This window comes from Cetorhinus maximus, chromosome 6 (genome assembly GCF_964194155.1).
Source record: "Cetorhinus maximus chromosome 6, sCetMax3.hap1.1, whole genome shotgun sequence".
Lineage (NCBI taxonomy): Eukaryota > Metazoa > Chordata > Chondrichthyes > Lamniformes > Cetorhinidae > Cetorhinus > Cetorhinus maximus.
In genome coordinates this window covers 7313892-7336246 of record NC_135884.1, presented here as the reverse complement: position 1 = coordinate 7336246, position 22355 = coordinate 7313892, and positions in this window count along the sequence as shown.

Below are 22355 nucleotides of genomic sequence, written 5' to 3'. Positions count from 1 at the left end.
CTGAGTATATTGTAAATAAACTTAATGTTTCCAATCAAGAAGTATCTGCAGTTCAACTCTATCACTAATAGTACAACTCAGCCACCATACAGCAACCACTTAAAGCCAAGCTGCAGCTCTTACACAGGGGGTGCAATCTGGCGGCAGCAGGTATTGTAAGTGGCTGATTTGAGAATGGATGCATTTTTTTTCGTATTTTGGGGGAATATTGTATTATTCTGTAAAGATGGCTGGAGATAGTCGGAGCTGTTTGAACTGTTGAGATAGCTGGACCTCTGGGCTGAAGGAGGATGCAGTTTGAATCACCCATCCAGTCAAGCCAGAAAAGCCTTGGGCTGCAGCAAGCAGTTTTATTCTGAAGTGGATCCCATTGCAGAGTGGAAGAGGGTAAAGGTCATGTGGTACGCCTTTACTGAAGCTACACCCATTTGCCTTGTGTAATACTGGATTTCATAGTAGACATCTATAAAGGAGTATTATCCAGAAGGTGTTTACTTGTGGCTTTGGCCAAATACAGTATTTTTGGGGGAATGTTTTGTAAGACTAGCCTTAATTATGTAACTGTAACATTGTGTGCTTATGTTTTCTTTTATTTTACACAGAAACATCAAAAATAGGAGCAGGAGTAGGTCATTCAGCTCTTTGAGTCTGCACCGCCATTCAATAAGATCATGGCTGATCCTCTATCTCAGCGCCATAATCCCGCTATCTCCTCATGCCCCTTGTTGCCTTCAGAGTCCAGAAATCTCTCTATTTCCTTCTTAAATATATTCAGTGACTTGGCCTCCACAGCCTTAGAGAATTCCACAGGTTCACCACCCTCTGAGTGAAGGAGTTTCTCCTCATCTCAGCCTAAACCTACTATCCTGAGACCGCGACCACTTCTCTCGATCCCCCGGCCAGAGGAAACATCATCCCTGCATCCAGACTGTCCAGCTCTGCCATAATTTTATATGTTTCAATGAGACCTCCTCTCATTCTTCTAAACTCCAGTGAATCCAGGCCTAGTCAGCCCAATCTCCCCTCATACGACAATCCTGTCAACCTAGGAATCAGTCTGGTGAACTTTCGCTGCACTCCCTCTATGGCAAGTATATCCTTTCTTAGGTAAGGAGACCAAAACTGCACACAATACTCCAGGTGTGGTCTTACCAAGGCCCTGTACAGCTGCAGTAAGGCACCATTAATCCTGTACTCAAGTCCTCTCGTAATGAAGACCAACATACCATTTGCCTTCTTAACTGCTTGCTGCACCTGCATGCTTGCTTTCAGTGACTGGTGTACAAAGACACCCAGGTCCTTTTGTATATCCACATTTCCTAATCTATCACCATTTAAGTAATAACAACAACAACAATAACAACAACAAAAATACCTGGAAAAACTCAGCAGGTCTGGCAGCATCTACGGAGAGGAGCACAGTTAACGTTTCGAGTCCGAATGACCCTTCAACAGAACTGTTCTGGATTTCCAGCATCCGCAGTTTTTTGCTTTTACCATTTAAGTAATACTCTGCCATTCTGTTTTTCCTACCTGCCTTCTGTTTTTGTGAATAAAACTTTTACTTTTAATTGTTAAAATCCCAGGAGTGTCACTGGACCTCTTACTGCTGAGTCTTCTTCTCGTTTTCAGAATACAAGGAAATGGTTGTGGCCTGTAAGCCAAGTTTCCCTCTGGGATTTGGTTTGTGCAGCAATTAACACCGGTTGTGATCATAACACTGGGGAATAATCTCCAACACACAGAAGAGTAAAAACAGAGCGACGTGACGGAGAGAGGACTCCCAGATGTTCAGATGCAGCATTGGAGGCCCTGATACAGGAAGTAGACAGGAGCAGACAGATGCTCTTACTAGAAGGGCCAGGAGATCCTCCAGACAGCATTTCGAAGGGATTGGGAGCAGATGGAGGTCAATGCAAACAGTGTCGCTCCGATGACTTGTGTGCAGTACAGAAAGAAATGTTTTGGTCTCACATGAATGGTCAAGGTCATCTTGAAATGCCATATGCTTCCCTATGAGCCTCACACACTGCTCAATGCACCAGACGCCCAATAATCACCTGTCAACATTCTCCATCAGGCATGTAACATACCTCACATTCACAGCTTCACCTCACCCTCACACACTCAGCACAGCTACGAGCCCCACACCCACGTCTCACACCTTGCACACACTGCCAGCTATTCTCTCATGACAGTCACATCAGCCAAACACACAGACCACACCAAAACAGAAATACCTGGAAAAACTCAGCAGGTCTGGCAGCATCGGCGGAGAAGAAAAGAGTTGACGTTTCGAGTCCTCATGACCCTTCAACAGACCACACTCACTGACATGCATCGATCCCTCTTATATGACAGGGTGACAGTGAACTGGAAGCAGCAGAAGCCAAGTGAAGGGGACAGGAATGGCTGCAAGTCCAAGGGGCCAGTGGTCGTCTTCATTGATGTGGCCATCACTGATTCTATGGTCAGCAGTGGGGCTGAAACGATAGAAGTTTTTTTATTCATTCATGGCATGGTATGTGGGCTACGCCAGCATTTATTGCTCATCCCTAATTGTCCTTGAAATGATGGTGGTGAGCTGCCTTCTTGAACCGCTGCAGTCCCTGCGGTGTAGGTACACCCACAGTGCTGTAAGGCATTCGATAAAGTACCGCACATAAGGCTACTTAATAAGATAAGAGCCCATGGTGCTGGGGGTAGTATATGAGCATGGATAGAGGATTGGCTAACTAATAGAAGACAGAGTGTTGGGATAAGGAGGGCATTTTCAGGATGGCATCCTGTAACTAGTGGAGTGCCACAGGGATCAGTGCTGGGGCACAATTATTTACAACATATATTAATGACTTGGATAAGGGAAATGAATGTACTATCGCCAAGTTTGCAGGTGACATAAAAATAGGTGGGAAGGCAAGTGGTGAGGATGACACAAAGAATCTACAGAGGGATATAGACAGGTTAAGTGAATGGGTCAAAATGTGGCAGATGGAATATAATGTGGGAAATTGTGAGGTTATGCACTTTGGCAGGAAGAATAGAGGAGCTGAATATTATTTAAATGGAGAAAGACTGCAGAAAGCTGCAGCACAGAGGGATTTGGGAGTCTTTGTGCATGAATCCCAAAAAGCTAGCATACAAGTTCAGCAGGTAATAGGTGAGGCAAATGGAATGTTGGTCTTTATTCCAAAGGGAATGGAGTATAAAAATAGGGAAGTCTTGCTAAAACTGTACAAGGCACGAGTTAGACCACACCTAGAATACTGTGGACAGTTTTGGCCCCCTTATCTAAGGAAAGATATACTGGCATTGGAGGCAGTCCAGAGAAGGTTCACAAGGTTGGCCCTGGGGATGGAGGGATTTTTTTTTGTGAGGAGAGGTTGAGTAGGTTGGGCCTGTCCTCATTGGAGTTTAGAAGAATGAGAGGCGACCTTATCGAAACATATAAGATTCTTAGGGGGTTTGACAGGGTAGATGCTGAGAGGTTGTTGCCCCTTGTGGGAGTGTCTAGGAGCAGAGGGCATAATCTCAGGGTAAGGAGGCACCACTTAAAACAGAGATGAGAAGGAATTTCTTCTTTCAGAGGGTAGTGAATCTGTGGAATTCTTTACCGCAGAGGGCTGTAGAGGCTGGGTCGTTAAGTATATTCAAGGCTGAGATAGACAGATTTTTAATCAGTAAGGGAATCAAGGGTTATGGGGAAATGGCAGGAAAGTGGAGCTGAGGATTATCAGATCAGCCATGATCTCATTGAATGGCGGAGCAGACTCGATGGGCCGAATAGCCTACTTCTGCTCCTACATTTTATGGGAGGGAGTTCCAGGATTTTGATCCAGTGACAGTGAAGGATATATTTCCAGGTCAGGATGGTGAGTGGCTTGGAGGGGAATTTCCAGGTGGTGGTGTTCCCATGTGTCTGCTGCCCTTGTCCTCCTAGATGGTCGTGGTTGTGAGTTTGGAAGGTGCTGTCTAAGGAGGCTTAGTGAGTTCCTGTTATATTCCAACTGAACTCTTCTCACCACAATTCATTTGCCCCTCATCCCAAAATCTCTTCTAATTTGCAAGCCGCTGATGGTGTAATCATGCACCTCTTGCTTTCCCTCCCTCCCTTACCACAACCCTACCTTATGCCTTGCTCTGAAGAAGACTCACGGGGTCTCGAAACGTTAACTCTGTTTCTCTCTCCGCAGATTCTGTTAGGCCGGCTGAGTTTTTCCAGCGGTTCCTGTTTTTGTTTCTAACCTACGCCTTTCTCCTTTCGGATACCCAAGGACTGATACCTGGCCGGGCGCTGGTGGGATGGGGAGGCGAAGAGGAGAAGGACGCTGATGATGAAGACACCCCATCACTCAATCTCACACTCGCAGCCGCCAGATCAGATGCAGGCAGCATATGTTTTTTAGAGACCAGCAAGGAGGTAGGGCCTGCACAGGGTGAGTCACCAGGGATGGGTGGGCTGCAGCCAGGGTGGAGGGAAGGAGGGGGCAGGTGCCAGTTCAGTAGAGGGCAAAGGTTGCGCTTGGGTTCTGCTGCCGAGGACTCAGATTGAGGACCTCACTGGGGCAGCATACAGATAAAGGCTGATAGACACGTACACAGAAAAGCTCCCTGCATTGGCAGGCCTGCCAGAGAACCTGGGCCTGAATCTTGCACTCATCGGGCACGCGCGATTGGTGGACCCCGGGAGAAGACGGGAAATGGTCCCCTGACTGCGATTTCCTGCTGCCTGGCCAATCAACAGCCAGCCAGCGTGAAACGCGCCCTGAGAAAGGCTCAGCACTGCTGGTGGGGGTGGGAAGAGGATGGGCGCTGGGTGGGCGCTTCCATTGAGCTCCCCGAAGGCAGACGGCTGCCCTCAGGGAGCTGCAAACCTCCAAATAATAAAAGAAAGCACAAAGGTGCTGTAAAAAATGTTCATCTGGCACAATCAAGCAGCTGAAAGCATAACAACGCTGTCCCCAGATATTTCTTTTTATTTTATCTCCTAACAGAGATTTCATCCCACCCTCGGACGAGGTGTCATCAAAAATGTGAAGGCCACCTGGCCGATTGACCCGTCCGCCAACCGTAAGGTTGGACGGGCCACGTAAAATTGCTCACAATTGCGCCATTAATGAGCTTACTTGCCCCGCTGAATTGTCGACGGGCGCTCCTCTGACTGCCACGCGCACCCACCAAGCGAAATATCGCGCAAGTGCACGATGACGTCGGGACACTCGCCTGATGTCACCACGTGTGATTTTATGCCCTTTCGGGTCGGACGCCCGCCCGCTCGCAGGATGTAAAATTCTGACCCTGGCGTCACTGTGGAAAGGCATGAAGGAGTCCGGATCCAAGCTGGCACAGGGCTTTGGGCAGAGCTTGGAGCCCATCCTCTGCTGCATGGAAGTGGTGAGCAACTCCATGAGAAAACTTGCCAATCCGACCATGATGCAGCTTTAGATGGCTGATGTCTCCACTTCTGTTGCCACACGAGGAGAAGCCACCCAATGGCTGAGTGCTGCAGCGGGAGCTCAGGCTGAAGTCATGAAACCTCAGCTTGTGGCCATGCAGGCTCAGACTGCCGCCAATCGGGAATGCAGATACCGGTCCTCAAAAAAGGTTTGCAGCCTCTCACAGCCGCCCAGCAACCTGTCCTCTAACCAAATCGCTGAGGCACCGTCCCAAGGGCTGGCAGCGGTTCAGCGGAACACAAACCTACTCTCCTCCCTCAGGATTCATGCTCTCACCGCGGCCACTCCACCACTGCCTATGCTGTTGCCTGTCAGCCAGCTGGCCCAGACACTGTGAGTAGGACAGTGTAGAACTTCAAAGGGACATAGACAAGTCGGTGGAGAGGGCAGATAGGTGGCAGATGAAGTTCAATGTGGAGAAGTGTGAGGCATTTTGGTAGGAAGAACATGGACAAGCAATATAAAACAAGGGGTGAAATTTTGAAGGGGGTGCAGGAGCAGAAAGACCTGCTGAGTGTATATGTGCATAGGTCATTGAAGGTGGCAGGACAGATGGAGAGAGCAGTTAATAAAGCCTATAGTATCCTGGGCTTTATTAACAGGGGCATAGAGTACAAGAACAGGGAGGTTATGCTGAATTTATATAAGGCACTCGTTAGACCTCAGCTGGAGTATTGTGTACAGTTCTGGGCACCATATTATAGGAAGGATGTGAACACATTGGAGAAAGTGCAGAAGAGGTTTACAAGAATGGTTCCAGGGATGAGAAACTTCAGGTAATGAAGATAGATTGGAGAAGTTGGGACTGTTCTTCTTGGAGAGAAGAAGGCTGAGAGGTGCTTTGATAGAGATGTTCGAAACCATGAGGGGACTGGACAGAGTTGATAGGGAGAAGCTGTTCCCACTCGTAACAAGATCAAGAATGAGAGGGCACAGATTTAAAGTGATTTGCAAAAGAAGCAAATGTGATGTGAGAAAAAACTTGGGGTCTGGAATGCACTGCCTGGAAGTGTGGTGAAGGCAGGTTCAATCGAAACATTCAATAGGTCATTAGATGATTATTTGAATAGAAACAATGTGCAAGGGTGCGGGGAAATGGCAGGGCAATGGCACTAGGTCATAATGCTCATTTGGAGAGCTGGTGGGGACACAACAGGCCAAATGGCCTCCTTCTGCGCCATTAAAGTTCTGTGAGTCTGTGATTCATGCTGAGGTGATGCCGTCCAAAGTCAGGCCTTCTGGGACCAGAACTGCATGAGTTTATCCTGCAAGGCCATCTGAAGTTTCACCCATCGACAGTCAGCAGCTTTCAGCCAGTCCTGCTGCAGCTACTGGGATAGCACTGCAGAGGAGCAATAGAACAGGCAAAGACACCTGCAAGGCAGGCGCTAAGTGAATACACAAGGGTTGAGTTTTATATGGGATATTGAATATTTTGTTGGATAGAGTTGGTATGGAACGACTGTTTTGTGGTGGCTTTTATTTCAGGCTTGATGTCAAGAGGATCCTGTGAAGATCACTGACAGGGGGATGGTAAGATGTGGATCAATTGTCCAATCAGAATCTGGGATCATGTCCATGGGAACTGCATTTGTATGAGGCCTGTCCACAAGGCTTATGTGTCAGCTGTCTCCTCGCTTCCCTGCCTTCTTCTCCTGCTTCCCCTCCGTCTCCCTCCCCCTCTCCTCCGGCTCCAATTCATCCTCTCCTTACTCCTTCCCCTCTTCAACTGCCGACTCCATGAGGATATGAGCTGTGCCCTTGTATAGACGTATAGCAGACAATCACGAATTGGACACCCACTCCAGAGAGTGCTCCTCCAGAATGATAAAGGCAGAGAAACTCCTGCTCCAGCCTCCCTACTGCCTTCTCCATGATGCTTCCTGTGCGAGTATGGCTCCCTTTATCGACAAGCTGTCCAAATGCACTTGCCTTCCGGACAGAGAGCTCCTGATGGCCAACGGTGACCCACCGGAAAGCCGTGGTGGAAAATTGAACAACGGACTGGTGCCGAATGAAACCATCATGACTCTGCCAGGATAGTGGGCATTCGCCAGCGCAAAGTGTGTGGAAATAAACTTATGGCACATTCAGCAAGTGGTTCCTGTATGTCTCAGTACAAAGCCGCTGAAGTGCAGTCAAAGGCACCCTGCGTCAAGGGGAAGCCCACTGTCTTGGCAAAGCCATATGCAAGCCTACTATTCCCTGGTCAGAAAGAAAGCAATGAAGCCCATTCTCCCGGCATAAAGAACCTCTGTCTCCTCTCTGATGTAGCAGTGGACAGCAAACCGGGAGATATATATGTTGCTTGCACTAGCATGGAAGGATCCTGATGCAATTAAATTTAGTGTCGCCTTCACAGCCACTGGCAGTGCTGTCCTCACCCTGCTCTGAGGCAGCAGCTCTGGTTCCAAGAGATGGCATATCTGTGTGCACATCCTTTGTAAATAGCAAATGATGCACACACTGCTCCTGGCTTAGGCAGAGGTCAGAGAAGTGTTCAGTTCTGGTCCCCATTTTATAAGCATATTAGGTGTGGATAGAATTGTGAAGGGGTGAAAGTTCATGAAATAAAAATTAATGTAAAATAGATGAAAGGTATGAAGGGCAGGACAGACCCAGCAGAGGTGGTGGCACAGTGGTATACAGTCAGGAGGAGTTGCCCTGGGAGTCCTCAACATTGATTCTGGATCATATGAAGTCTCATGACATCCATCCCCCCGCCCCCGCACCACCTAAGCTGATAAATCAGTACCAAGGTTGGCAAGGATGCAGAGTGTACCCTGGGTGGGGGACTTCAATGTCCATCACCAAGAGTGGCTCAGTAACACCACAACTAATGGAGTTGGCCAAGTCCTAAAGGACATAGCTGCCAGGCTGGGTCTGCAGCAGGTGTTGAGGGAACCAACAAGAGAGAAAAACATACTTGACCTCATCCTCACCAACCTGCCTGCTGCAGATGCATCTGTCCATGACAGTATCGGTAGGAGTGACCACCGCACAGTGATTGTGGAGACGAAGTCCCATCTTCACATTGAGGATACCTTCCATTGTGTTGTGTGGCACTACCACTGTGCTACATGGGATAGATTTTGAACAGATGTAGTAACTCAAGACTGGGCAACCATGAGGCGCTGTGGGCCATCAGCAGCAGCAGAATTGCACTCAACTACAATCTGTAACCTCATGGCCTGGCATATCGCCCAATCTACCATTACCATCAAGTCAGGGGATCAACCCTGGGTCAATGAAGAGTGCAGGAGGGCATGCCAGGAGCTTCACCAGGCATACCTAAAAATGAGGTGCCAACCTGGTGAAGTTGCAACACAGGACTACTTGCATGTCAAACAGCATAAGCAGCAAGAGATAGACAGCGCTAAGTGACCCCATAACCAATGGATCAGATCTAAGCTCTGCAGTCCTGCCACATCCAGTCATGAATGGTGGTGGATAATTAAACAATTCACTGGAGGAGGAGGCTCCACAAATATCCCCATCCTCAATGATAGGGGAGCCCAGCACATCAGTGCAAAAGATAAGGCTGAAGCATTTGCTACAATCTTCAGCCAGAAATGCCGAGTGGATGACTCATCTCGGTCTCCTCTAAAGGTCCCCAGCATCACAGATGCCAGTCTTCAGCCAATTCGATTCACTCCACATAATATCAAGAAATGGCTGAAGACACTGGGTAGTGCAAAGGCTATGGGCCCTGACAATATTCCAGCAATAGTACTGAAGACTTGTGCTCCAGAATTTGCCGCGCCCCTAGCCAAGCTGTTCCAGTACAGCTACAACACTGGCATCTACATGGCACTGTGCAAAATTGCCCAGGTATGTCCTGCACACAAAAAGCAGGACAAATCCAACCCTGCCGATTACCGCCCCATAAGTCTACTCTTGATCATCAGTAAAGTGATGGAAGGAGTCATCAACAGTGCTATCAAGCGGCACTTGCTTAGAAATAACCTGATCACTGACGTTCATTTTGGATTCCACCAGGGCCACTCAGCTCCTGACCTCATTACAGCCTTGGTTCAAACATGGACAAAAGAGCTGAACTCCAGAAGTGAGGTGAGAGTGGGAACCCTTGACATCAAGGCAGCATTTGACCAAGCAAAACTGGAGTTAATGGGAACCGGGGGAAAGCTCTCCACTGGTTGGAGTCATACCTAGCACAAAGGAAGATGGTTGTGGTTGTTGGAGGTCAATCATCTCAGTTCCAGGACATCACTGCAGGAGTTCCTCAGGGTAGTGTCCTCGGCCCAACCATCTTCAGCTGCTTCATCAATGACCTTCCTTCCATCATAAGGTCAGAAGTGGGGATGTTTGCTATGATTGCACAATGTTCATCACCATTCATTATCCCTCAGATACTGAAGCAGTCCATGTCCAAATACAGCAAGACCTGGACAATATCCAGGCTTGGGCTTAAGTGGCAAGTAACATTCACGCCACACAAGTGTCAGGCAATGACCATCTCCAACAAGAGAGAATCTAACCATTTCCCTTTGACATTCAATGGCATTACCATCGCTGAATCCACCAGTATCAACATCTTGGGGGTTATCATTGACCAGAACCTGAACTGGACTAGCCATATAAATACTATGGTTACAAGAGCAGGTCAGAGGCTAGGAGTCCTGCGGTGAGTAACTCACCTTCTCACTCCCCAAAGCCTGTCCACCATCTACAAGGCACAAGTCAGGAGTGTGATGGAATACTCCCCACTTGCCTGGATGAGTGCAGCTCCAACAACACTCAAGAAGCTTGACACCATCCAGGACAAAGCAGCCCACTTGATTGGCACTCCATCCACAAACATTCACTCCTTCCACCACCGACGCATAGTAGCAGCAGTGTACACCATCTACAAGATGCACTGCAGGACTCACCAAGGCTCCTTAGACAGCACCTTCCAAGCCCCTGCCCACTACCATTAGAAGGACAAGGGCAGTAGATGCATGGGAACACTACCATCTGGAAGTTTCTCTCCAAACCACTCACTATCCTGATGGAAATACATCGCCGCTCCTTCACTGTCGCTGAGCCAAAATCCTGGAACTCCCTTCCTAACAGCACTGTGGGTGTACCTACACCACATGGACTGCAGTAGTTCAAGAGGTGGCTCACCACCACTTTTTCAAGAGCAGTTAGGGTTGGGCAATAATTGCTGGCCTAGCCAGCGATGCCCACATACCACGAATGATTTTTAAAAATGGAAGAATGATGGGAAAACAGAGATCAAGATAAATGGTCAATAGCTGGAACAAATGATACAATTTAAGTACCTGGGAAGCCTCTTGTCAGAAGATGGTTACTGCCATATAGAAAGCAGAGCTAGAATAGCAATGGCAAAGAACACATCCTCTAGGCAAAAAAAATTGCTCAGCTTAACAACCTGTAGAGATCTTAAGAAAAGAATTATCGAGACTGATTTAGAGTTCCTTGTTCTATGGGCCTTTTACGTAGACCTTGAGTAAAGCGGGCATCCCAAAGACTAGAAAGTTGTGAAATGTGCTTCTAGAGAAGGATGGAGTGGGTCAGTCGGAGAAAGCACAAGAGCATAAAAAAGTTCTCAGGATGCTGGAGGAGGAGGAGAGGTCGATAGTGAATATATCATCAAGAAAAGGCAGCAAGGTTGGATAGGCCATATTCTATGTCATGAGAATTTGCAGAAAGTGGTGACTGAAGGAAGATTAGAGAGATGCAGACCAAGAGTGAGAAAGAGAATGGTGATGTTAGACAACTTGAAATTGAAAATGGGAAGTTCCTGCGCGAGACTGAAGAGGAAAATGCAGGATACGAGGTGCGGAGAATGAGCAGGGGGCATAGGACCTGCCCTTATACAGATCGATATCACACAGAGGCACTGGACAAGGTGCAAAGGAGACTTACAAGGGTTATAGGAGAACTGAGGGGTGACAACTAGCAGGGAAGATTGAACAACCTGGAGCTCTTTTCTGTAGAAAAGAAATGGAGACATGATAGAGATCTTTAAAATTAAGACAGATGCAGAGAAAAAAATTCTACTTCTACAGAGTCCAAAACTAGGGGCCATCAATATAAGATAGTCACTAATAAATCCAAGAGAGAATTCGGGTGGAAGCGCTTTATCTAGAGAATAGTGAGAATGTGGAACTCGTACCATAAGAGTTTTGAGGCTTCTAGAAGCAAATTTTCAGGATAGAATTAATAATCACACGGAAAAATGTGGGTTGATTAGGAAGAGCCAGCATGGATTTCTAATAGGGAAATCATATTTAACTAATTTGCTGGAGTTTTTTGAAGATGTAACAGAGAGGGTAGATGAGGGTAATGCTGCTGATGTGGTGTACATGGACTTTCAAAAGGCATTCAGTACAGTGCGTGTGGCTTGTGACTTGTGAGAAAAGTTGTAGCTTATGCAGTAAAAAGGACAGTGGCAACATGGATACAAAATTAGTTGAGCAATAGGAAATAGAGGGAATAGTCAATGGATATTTTTTGGGCTGGAGGAAGGTTTGTAGTGGAGTTCCCCAGGGGTCGATATTGGGGCGCTTGCTTTTTCTGATATATATTAATGATCTAGATCTGGTGTGTAGGGGACCAATTTCAAAGCTTGCAGGTGATACAAAACTTGGAAGCATTGTAAACTGCAAGGAGGGCAGTATAGAAATTCAAAAGGACATAGGCAAGTTTGTGGAGTGGGAAGATAGGTGGCAGATGAAGTTCAAGGCAGAGAAGTGTGAGGTGATGCATTTTGGCAGGAAGAACATGGACAGACAATACAAAATAAGGGATACAATTCTTAAAGGGGTGCAGGAGCAGAAAGACCTGGGTGTATGTGTGCATAGGTCATTGAAGGCGGTAGGACAGGTGGAGAGGGCAGTTAATAAAGCATATAGTATCCTGGGCTTTATTAATAGGGATGTAGAGTACAAGAGCAGGGAGATTTTGCTGAGTTTATATAAGACACAAGTTAGACCTCAGCTGGAGTATTGTGTACAGTCCTGGGCGCCACATTACAGGAAGGATGTGAATGCATTGGAGAGAGTGCAGAAGAGGTTTACAAGAATGGTTCCAGTGACAAGAAACTTGAGTTATGAAGATAGATTGGAGAGGTTGGGACTGTTCTCCTTGGAGAGAAGAAGGCTAAGAGGAGATTTAATAGAGGTGTTCAAAATCTTGAGAGTGCCGGATAGTGTAAATAAGAAGAAGATGTTCCCGCTTGTAAAAGGACCAAGAATGAGAGGGCACAGATTTAAAGTGATTTGCAAAAGAAGCAAATGTGATGTGAGAAAAACCTTTTTCACACAACGAGTGGTTCGGGTCTGGAATGCACTGCCTGGAAGTGTGGTGGAGGCAGGTTCAATCGAGGCATTCAAGAGGGAATTAGATGATTATTTGAATAGAAACAATGTGCAGAGGCACGGGGAAAAGGCACTAGGTCACAATGCTCATTTGGAGAACCGGTGCAGGCACGATGGGCCGAATGGCCTCTTTCTGCTCCGTGACATTCTGTGATTCTGTGAACAGCGCAGATGCATTTAAGGAAAAGCTGCATAAACATAAGAGGGAAAAAAAATAGAAGGACATACTAACAGAGTTGGGTGAAGGCAGGCGGAAGGAGGCTCATAGGCAATATAAACATCAGTATAGACCAGTTGGGCCTGAATGCCTGTTTCTGTGATGTAACGTCTATGTAATTCTGTGGAAAATAGATGCCACATTTGTGCAGGTAATAACAGTCGCTGTATTTCAAATGAACGGATGGAAAGTGCTTTGAGACTCTTTTTGAGAGACATAACAAGAAGTTTGATATATGAGCTCGAACCTTTCAGTTTCTCACACTTCAACATTTGGGATCAATGCCATATCATATTTATATACAAGCTGAACTTAAACTATATCTTGCAATAACTGAAACAGACACTACTTTAACAAAGTCGCCCAGCCATATTGCTTGGGTCAAAAGGGATCATTCTATTTGGCTCGCATTCAATTTAACAGTCACTAAATTACGAGGGAGGAGAAAAGCTCTGTTTATATAACAAATGCAAGTGCTTGACTATAAAAAGAAACTGAAACCTCGTCTCTTTGCTGAAGGAAATGAGGGCAGCAACCCCCCCCACCCCAGTAACTATTGGGACAATTCCAAGCAGTAGTGTGAGCCAACAGTGCTTGGCCACTGGCACTGCTGTTGGGTGAGTGAAGGCAGCTCTCCACAAAGCTGAGATGGAAAATGCTGTCCGGGGGCGGCTGGGTGGTGGGGGGGGGGGTGTGGACAACTCTCAGGGGCCCACCGCTTGTGCATTCAGAATCCTTGGGCCCCGCAAAGCTTTGTCTCTGTTTCCCTCAACTCAAAGAGCGCCAACGCGGCAGGACTGTTCCACTCGTGCCTCAGTTCACCTGCCACCACCCAAAACCCTCAACTGTGCTTTGGTCAAGTCCAGACCTGACTATTCCAGTGTGATCCTCGCCGGGCCTCTCATTCTGTTGCCAACCCTCCAGGATTGGCCTGGAGTCTCCAGGGATTGAAGATCAATCTCCAGCGCCCTACTGTGTGCAACCCTGGAGAAAAATCATCGCGACATTAAAAGATTGGAGTGTCTTTTCCCTTTGACCATTTCTCTTTCCCAAACATAAAAAATGTTTGAAAATGTGAAAGAGAAAGGCTGTTTGGCTCACAGTCAAGCACCATCCAACTGGGCACTGAGTCTTTTTGCTTTCCAGTTGGCATTGGAAGACAAGGATGGATGTGTTGGCCGACTAATAGCTGGAGGGTGGAGGGGGGGCAAGTCATGTGATGAAACCTCCAGGAATACATTTAATCACAGCTGGTCCTTGGGTGGAGCAAGCTGGAGGGGATGATGGAGGTTTAATATTCTCGAGCAGGCCCTGTGTGGGAGGAGTCACCCCCCCCCCCCCCACCGAAAACCAGTGGGAGAACGTTAATCAGGTAACACATTCCAAACAGGCCAACTGGGGAGAGGAAATTCAGAAACAAAGCGATGGGACACTGTGGGCATAGAGGGCCGAATTCTCCTGGGCGGGAAACGGAAGCTGGGAATGTTCCGGGTCCCGAGTCTGCCCAGAGTGGGGAGAGGGAACAGTCGCTCATTGGGATTTTCACGAGGGCGGCCCCTGCATCGACATGGAAACGGATCCTCCATCCAATTAAGGGCGGTGCCAATCAGAGGCCTTCCAGTTTGAAGGGAGCATGGGCTGGAAGTAAGAGTGAGGGTGCTTCAAAAGGGAGGGGCCCTTTCTCCAGCTTTATTTTTTACATCTTTCATTAAAAAAAAACATATTCGGCAGCCAGGCCGCCAGTCTGTGGAGGAATCACTCTAGATGGCAGCTTGAGGCTGCTTCTGTACCCAGGCGGGCGGGCAGGGAGGGCCTGTTAGGCCTGCCTAGAGCGCTGGCTCCTTCAGCCTGCTGCTGAGTGCCCGTCTCCAGCCACCCAAACAGACCCCCCCTTCCCTTGTGGGAAACTGAAATTCCAGCCAGCCTCCTCTGATTGGACTTTAATTAGGCCGTTAATGAGCCTAACCGGCTACCTGCTCTTTGCCTGCTCCATTCCCACCTCTGTAAAAGTCGCCCGAAGACGGGATGGAGCCAGGGAATCGGTGGCGCTAATTTTGGTTTCCGCCCGCTTCTGACCCCATCCCAGGCAGGATCGGGAAAATCCAGCCCAGGATACAAATACAGTCCAAGTCAAGCCAACCCCACACTACATCCCAACATTTAATTATCAGCCAATAAGCCAATAGTTCTTCCTTCTACAATTTTCATTTCTTGCACTCATTTATTTGCTGGCATGTCCTGCTTTTAATTCAACCCAGGTTGACCTGAACTTGATGGAATCGTGCATTTCCTTCAAGCTGTAGGACTTGGAATATAAAACCTAGAACAGAGCTGCAACAGGAAATTTAACTGTCAAGATCTCGTTAATTCATTGACATAAATCTCATTCACCTATCACCCCTGTGCTTGATGACCTATATTGATTGGGTCTGCGTCCGTCAACATCTCAAAAGTTAAAATTCTCGCCCTTGTGTTCAAGTTCCTCCATCGCCTTGCCCCTCACTATCTCCCGAACCCCTTCAACCCTCCAAGACTTCTGTGTCCCTCCAATTCTAGCCTCTTACACACACCCTTGGCTTTCTCTGCTCCGGAATTTCATGCCTAAACCTCTCCTTCTCCTTCTGAAAAGCTACTTCTTTGACCAATTTTTGGTCACCTGAGCTAATGGCCTGAATTTTATCCTCGGGGTGCGCCCGTGAAACGTGAAACCCGCTTGCGGCCGAGATCACGCCATGAACGTGATCTCACGCTGGCTGGCCAATTGACGGCAAGCCAATGTGAAATGCGCCCGGAGACAGGCTCAGCACTGCCTTTGCGGGTGGGAAGAGGGTGGGTGCCAGGGTCACCGTGGGCACGGGTGAGCGCTTCCACTGAGCTCCCTGTAGACAGACCTCTGCCTCAGGGAGCTGCAGACTGCCAAATAATAAAAATAAAGCCCAAAAGTGTTGAGACAAATGTCCATGCCACGCAATCGAGCGCCTGACAAGCAGACCTTATTAAAATAAAGAGTCCCACAAGACATTTCTTTTCATTTTAAATCTGAACGGAGGTTTCATCAACGCCCTCGGATGAGGTTTGATCACCAATGTAACGCCCGCCCGGCCAATTGGCCAGCCCGCCAACTGTGACGTTGGACGGGCCACCAAAAATCGCTGACAATTGGACCGTCAACGAGTTTAGTCGCCCTCAACTGCCGGCGGGTGAGCTTCCGACCTTCGGGCGTGCCCGCCGAGCGAAATATCACGCACGTGCGCCATGACGTCGGGACGCTCGCCCGGCGCCATCTCGCGCGGCCTCACGACCGTTCGGGTGGGGGGCGCGCGCCTGATCTCGGGACGATGCAAAATTCTGGCCAACACCCCCTTTGATTTTTTTTTCTGGTGCCTGATTACAGGAAGACAGAGTGAAAAAGAGAGAAGACGGGATCTTACTGGCTGTGTGGAGGCGGCTTTGGTGGGGTGCTCCTTGGGGAGGGGCGGTGAGCGTTGGGGGTGAGTTTTGGAATTGGCGCATCGGGTCACCGAACACATTCCTGCCGGCAGCCAAATGCAAGGGGCTACCTACCCGGCAGCAGCAGGTACCCAACTAGTGCCAATTAACTGGCCGCTTGGGTGAGGTCGGGGTAATCATCGGCATCCTACTCAAAGCAAATTGGCCCCACGGTTCAGGTGAAGCCTAGAAAGTCCTTGGAGGTGGCCTCCAGGTAACAAGCCAGGGTGGGGGGGAGGAGGTGGGGGGAGGGGTTGGGGGTGGTCGCACCAGCGAAGCCTCACTTATTTATCCCCTACCACCCCCCTCCTCACCATGGGAGCTGCTTTACTGCCACAGAGGGGTTGCCAGCAGGATAACTCTATGGGCCCTGACAGTGCCCTAGTTGGGTGCGTTCCTGCCGTCTGTGCTTAACCGGACGGTGTTCCCAGAGGCGGAACTCATAATTGGCCAATCTTACCTTATAATTAACCTTACCTCTGGTAAGGTCATGCAGGAGGGCAGCCATGACCGGTGGAGTCACAGTCCTCACCTCTGAAAACCCTGGATGGCAGTAAGATTCCATCCACACACACTGAGCCTGAAATACACAGAAGGCAGAATCATCGCAGATTTGCATTAAGTGTGGTAGTGGGCGGGCAAAATGACGCTTTACCCGCTGGCCGCAATGGCGGCTTTTCACGCTGTATCGTCCCAAACCCGCCGCATTAATTATGCATTTCCGGGATACACGCCGTTTCCATGGTGGGCGGGCTCCGATTCATCTCTCACGCCATCACCTCGCTGCTTCATCATGCCAGGCACCACATTTAAAGTACAGCCGTGTTCAGTGCTTCCAGCCCAGGACGGCAGCAAAGAAGACATGGCCCCAAAAGGCAAGAAGACTGCAGCCCTTGAGCACATTTTGGACACCATGGAGGCCCCCGCTGTGATGTCCTCTACCCCCGCTCTGGCCGCAGGTGGGGCAGCAACATTACCACTCTGGCTTGGTAGGCGATGGCAGTGGTGGTCAGTGCCAATGCTGCACAGAAGAGGTTGGCCATCCAATGCAGATAGAAGATGAATGATCTCATCCGTTCAGCCAGGGTAAGGCAACCATCTCATCACCCTAAACTCACACACTCAAACCCATCACACATTCACTGGCATCTCACTCACTGCCAGCTCAAGGGACATCACCACCCATTCTCACACACACACCCTCACATGTCCATCTGGCCTCATCTCCTCTGGAGGCTGCCTCCTCAGCCCTTACCACCTTGAGGCCATTTGGACAGATCAACATGTGCCCCCACAAATACATGCTGGGATACCCTCCTTCCCCAGTTTCCCAGCACTGTCAAGGGTGCTGCTTTTGAAATGAGATGTTAAACCAAGGTCCCTTTTGCCTGCTTGGATTGAGGGAACTATCTAGAAGGAGGCCAGGGGAATCCTCCCGGCTGTTGTGGTCAATCTTTATCCATCAAGAGGGAGACGGTGGTATCGTTACTGGACTCATAATCCAGAGGCCCAGGCTAATGCTCTGGTGGAATTTGAATTCTATTAGCAAAATCATGGTCACCATCATCTCAGTGATGATGACTATGAAGCTACCTACCTGGTTCACTAATGTCCTTTAGGGAAGGGAACCTGCCGTCCTTACCTGATCTGCCCTATATGTGATTCCAAGCCCACAGCAATGCGATTGACTCTGAACTGCCCTCCGAAATGGCCTAGCAAGCCACTCAGTTCAAGGCAATTAGGAATGGGCAACAAATGCTGGCCTTACCAGCGACACCAACGTCCCATGAAAAGAATGTAAAAAAAATCAACATCACAACAAACAGATTACCTGGTCATTATCATATTATTGTTTATGGGATCTTGCTGTGTACAAAACTAGCTGTGGCGTTTCCTACACTTTAAGAGTGACTGCACTTCAAAAGTACTTCATTGGCTGTAAAGCACTTTGAAGGCAAGTCAGTGGTCAGTGAAAAGCGCGATATAAATGCAAATCTTTCTTATCTGAAAAGAAAAGACAGAGAGATCAAGTGAGAGAGATTGAAAGTTTGCGAGAGTTGGTGTGTGTGTGAGAGAAAAGCACACAAGCTAACAGGAAGCTTGAGTGAGGGAGAGAGAGAATTCATAAATAGATAGTTCAATAACATAAGAATAACACAGGATGTCACTTCCATAAAACATGAAAGCGATTTGCAGAGATGACATGATGATGCGCGATATAATATCACCAAGACATCAAAACCTGCTTTAGCACATCTTGAGGCTACCTGCTGTTTCTTTAAGATACTGCCCTGCATTCCAAGCAAAACCCCCATCAATCAGAAGCATGTCTGATGTAGCAGAAAGAGTAACTTGGAGGCTGTACCACTCTGCAGGTATGTTTTGCTACTGCAACTGTACACTGGCTCATTTGGAAGCATGCAGAAACTGAGTTTATATTAAAATAACCTGGACATATAAAACTACTGACTGAACACCACACAATGGAGACAAGTGCGATCAGAAATTGCTGACTAATTTGCCTTGAAATAGGAAAAAAAATAGTCCAGTGTGTAAATGTGCCCAGCATACGTAGTCTTGCTCTGCGAGATGGGGAGAACGAGAAGCTAAGCAGAAATACAGACATTGTGACAGGAGCAACCTACACTGGGAGTCTGTTCCCCCAGCTGCACCATCGTTTAAGAAAGAAAGATTTACATTTTGATAGCGCTTTTCATGACCTCAGGACATCCCCAAAATCCATCTGGTTTAAATATTGCAATGAATATCGCCTCAACATTCTAACTCTGAAATAAGAGTGCTATGACCTATTACTAGCCTATTAATGATTTGCAAATCCTTAATAGGCTAGTAATAGGTCATTACGCTCATATTTCAGACTTAGAATGTTGTAGGCTCAAGACAGAACTCAATGGATTTCTGGATACTTAGGAAATCAGGGGATGTGGGGATAGGGCGGGAACTTGGAGTTGAGGTAATAGATCAACCATCTTCTTATCGGATGGCAGAGCAGGCTTGAAATGCAGGCTGGCCTGCAGCCATTGCCGATTTCTGGTGTTGCAGAGGCTTGAGCACATAATCGAGGCTGACACATCAGTGCAGCGCTGAGGGACTGCTGCGCTGTCAGAGGTGACATCTTTTAGATGAGACGTTGAACTCTACCCTAGAGAGTGACAGAGAGGTGGATTGAGAGAAAGGGATAGACAGAATGACTGAGAGAAGGCAGGAGTAGGACAAAGGGAGGCTCTTCAAGCGCTTTTTATGCTGCGAGTTGCCAGTAAATGGAACCAACGGGTGCAAAAAGAGATTCACAGGAATGGCTCTAGGGATGACAGATTTCAGTTTGGTGGATGGATTGGAGAGGCTGGGGCTTTTTTCCTTAGAGAAAGTTGAGCAGAGATTTTGCAGCAGCGTTCAAAATCATGAGGCGCCTGGACAGTGATGATAGAGAGAAACAGTTCCCGTGGGTGGAATGGTCAAGAACCAGAGGACACCGAATTAAGGTGAATGGCAAAGGAACCAGGGGTGACATGAGGGCAAAAAAGGTTTACGCAGCAGGTGGTGAGGATCTGGAATGCATGGCCTGAGAGTCTGGTGGAGAGAGATTCAATTGGGGCTGTCAAAAGGAAATTGGATGGTTATCCGAAGAAAAAACTGTGAAGGGGTATGAGGAACAGATTGGTGACTGGGACTAGGTGAGTTGCTCTTGCAGAGAACCAGCACAGACACAACGGGCCAAATGGCCTCCTTCTGTGTTGTAACCATTTTCTGACTCTGTGTGTCTCAGGTTATTATTGTTTCTCCTTGCTATCAGAGGCTGCTGTGGAAAATGGAGACCCTGGCTTATGTACATAACACAGCGCCCCTGTGAAGTAGAAAGGGTCTTCAGGAGAACCAATTAGCTCTTGTGAAAAGGTGTTGTTTCAATTATTCATGTTGCAATATTACAGTATTTATTGATGACAGCAACAGGTCATTCAGATCATAATGTCCCTGCTGCAGTTTATGCTCCACACGAGCTTGTTGCATTAGGAATTGGTGTATAGCAGGAGCATTCTGTCACTTTCAGTACTGATGTTAATGTGCCAGTGCCATAAATCAGTGTAGCACTTTAAGGGATGCACAAGTTAGTGCTCACTCTGAACAGGGGCTGTAACAGATAAATGATGCAATCAGCACAGCCAAGGAAAGCACAGGACTTGCCCTGAATACCAGGAAGATCAAAGTCCTCTACCAACCCACACCAAATGTATCAAATCCAACTCCTTCAACTGATGGTGAAGTGTTGGAAAACGTCCCTCACTTCCCATGTCTTAGAAGCTATCGAATCCCAAAAGGTTGACATTGATGAAGAGGTACACCATCGAATTCAATGTGGAAGACCTTCATCATAATGTTAGAAGTGGGGATGTTCGCTGATGATTGCACAATGTTCACCACTCGCGACTCCTCAGATACTTAAGCAGTCCAATTCCAAATGCAGCAAGACCTGGACATTATCCAGGCTTGGGCTGACTAGTGGCAAGTAACATCCACGCCACACAAGTGCCAGGCAATGACCATCTCCAACGAGAGAGAATCTAACCATCACCCCATGACATTCAATGACATTACCCTCACTGAATCCCCCACTATCAACATCCTGGGGTTACCATTGATCAGAAACTGAACTGGACTAGCCATATAAATACTGTGGCTACAAGAGCAGGTCAGAGGCTAGGAATCCTGCAACGAGTAACTCAACTTCTGACTCCCCAAAGCCTGTCCACTATCTCTAAGGCACAAGTCAGGAGTGTGATGGAATACTCCCCACTTGCCTGAATGAGTGGAGCTCCAACAACACTCAAGAAGCTTCAAGCCATCCAGAACAAAGCAGCCCGCTTGATTGGCACCCTATCCACAAACATTCACTCCCTCCACCCCCGGCACACAGTAGCAGCAGTGTGTACCATCTACAAGATGCACTGCAGGAGCTCACCAAGCCTCCTTAGACAGCGCCTTCCAAACCCATGACCACTACCAGCTAGAAGGACGAGGGCAGTAGATGCATGGGAACACCGCCACCTGGAGGTTCCCTTCCAAGCCACTCACCACCCTGACTTGGAAATATATCTCCGTTCCTTCACTGTCGCTGGGTCAAAATCCTGGAACTCCCTCCCTAACAGCACTGTGGGCATACCTACACCACATGGACTGCAGCGGTTCAAGAAGGCAGCTCACCACCACCTTCTGAAGGGCAATAAGAAATGGGCAATAGATGCTGGCCCAGCCAGTGACGCCCACATCCTATGAACGAAAGAAAAAAAAAATGAGCCTATGGTACTCGAGTTTTCGAAAATCATGATATCAGACCTGATGTTAAACTCAATGCCTATCATGGTTCTCCCTATGCTTCTCTATGGCACTGAAACTTGGACAACTTCTAGATGCCACATCGAGGTCCTAGGACAACATCATCAATGCTGCTTTAGAAGGATCTTGAAAACCAAGTGGGAGGACAGAAGAACAAACATGAGCGTTTTCCAAGACACAGACATGCCAGGTATAGGGGCCATGATAATCTCACATCAGCTGAGATGGATGAGATGGGTCATCAGGCTGCCTGATTCAAGACCTGCCCAAACAGGTGCCCTACTCAGAGCTATACCAGGGAGCCCGTTCACACAGGGCCCAAAGGGAACGTTTCAGACAATCTCAAAGCTTCATGAAGGTCTGCTCCATTAACATCGACACACGGGAAACAGCTGCCCAATTGTGGCCAAAATGGTGATTCATCGTCAAGAGTGGCATCAACATCTTCCAATCAACAAGAGCAGCAACTGAGAGCGGACAGCGAGAGAGACG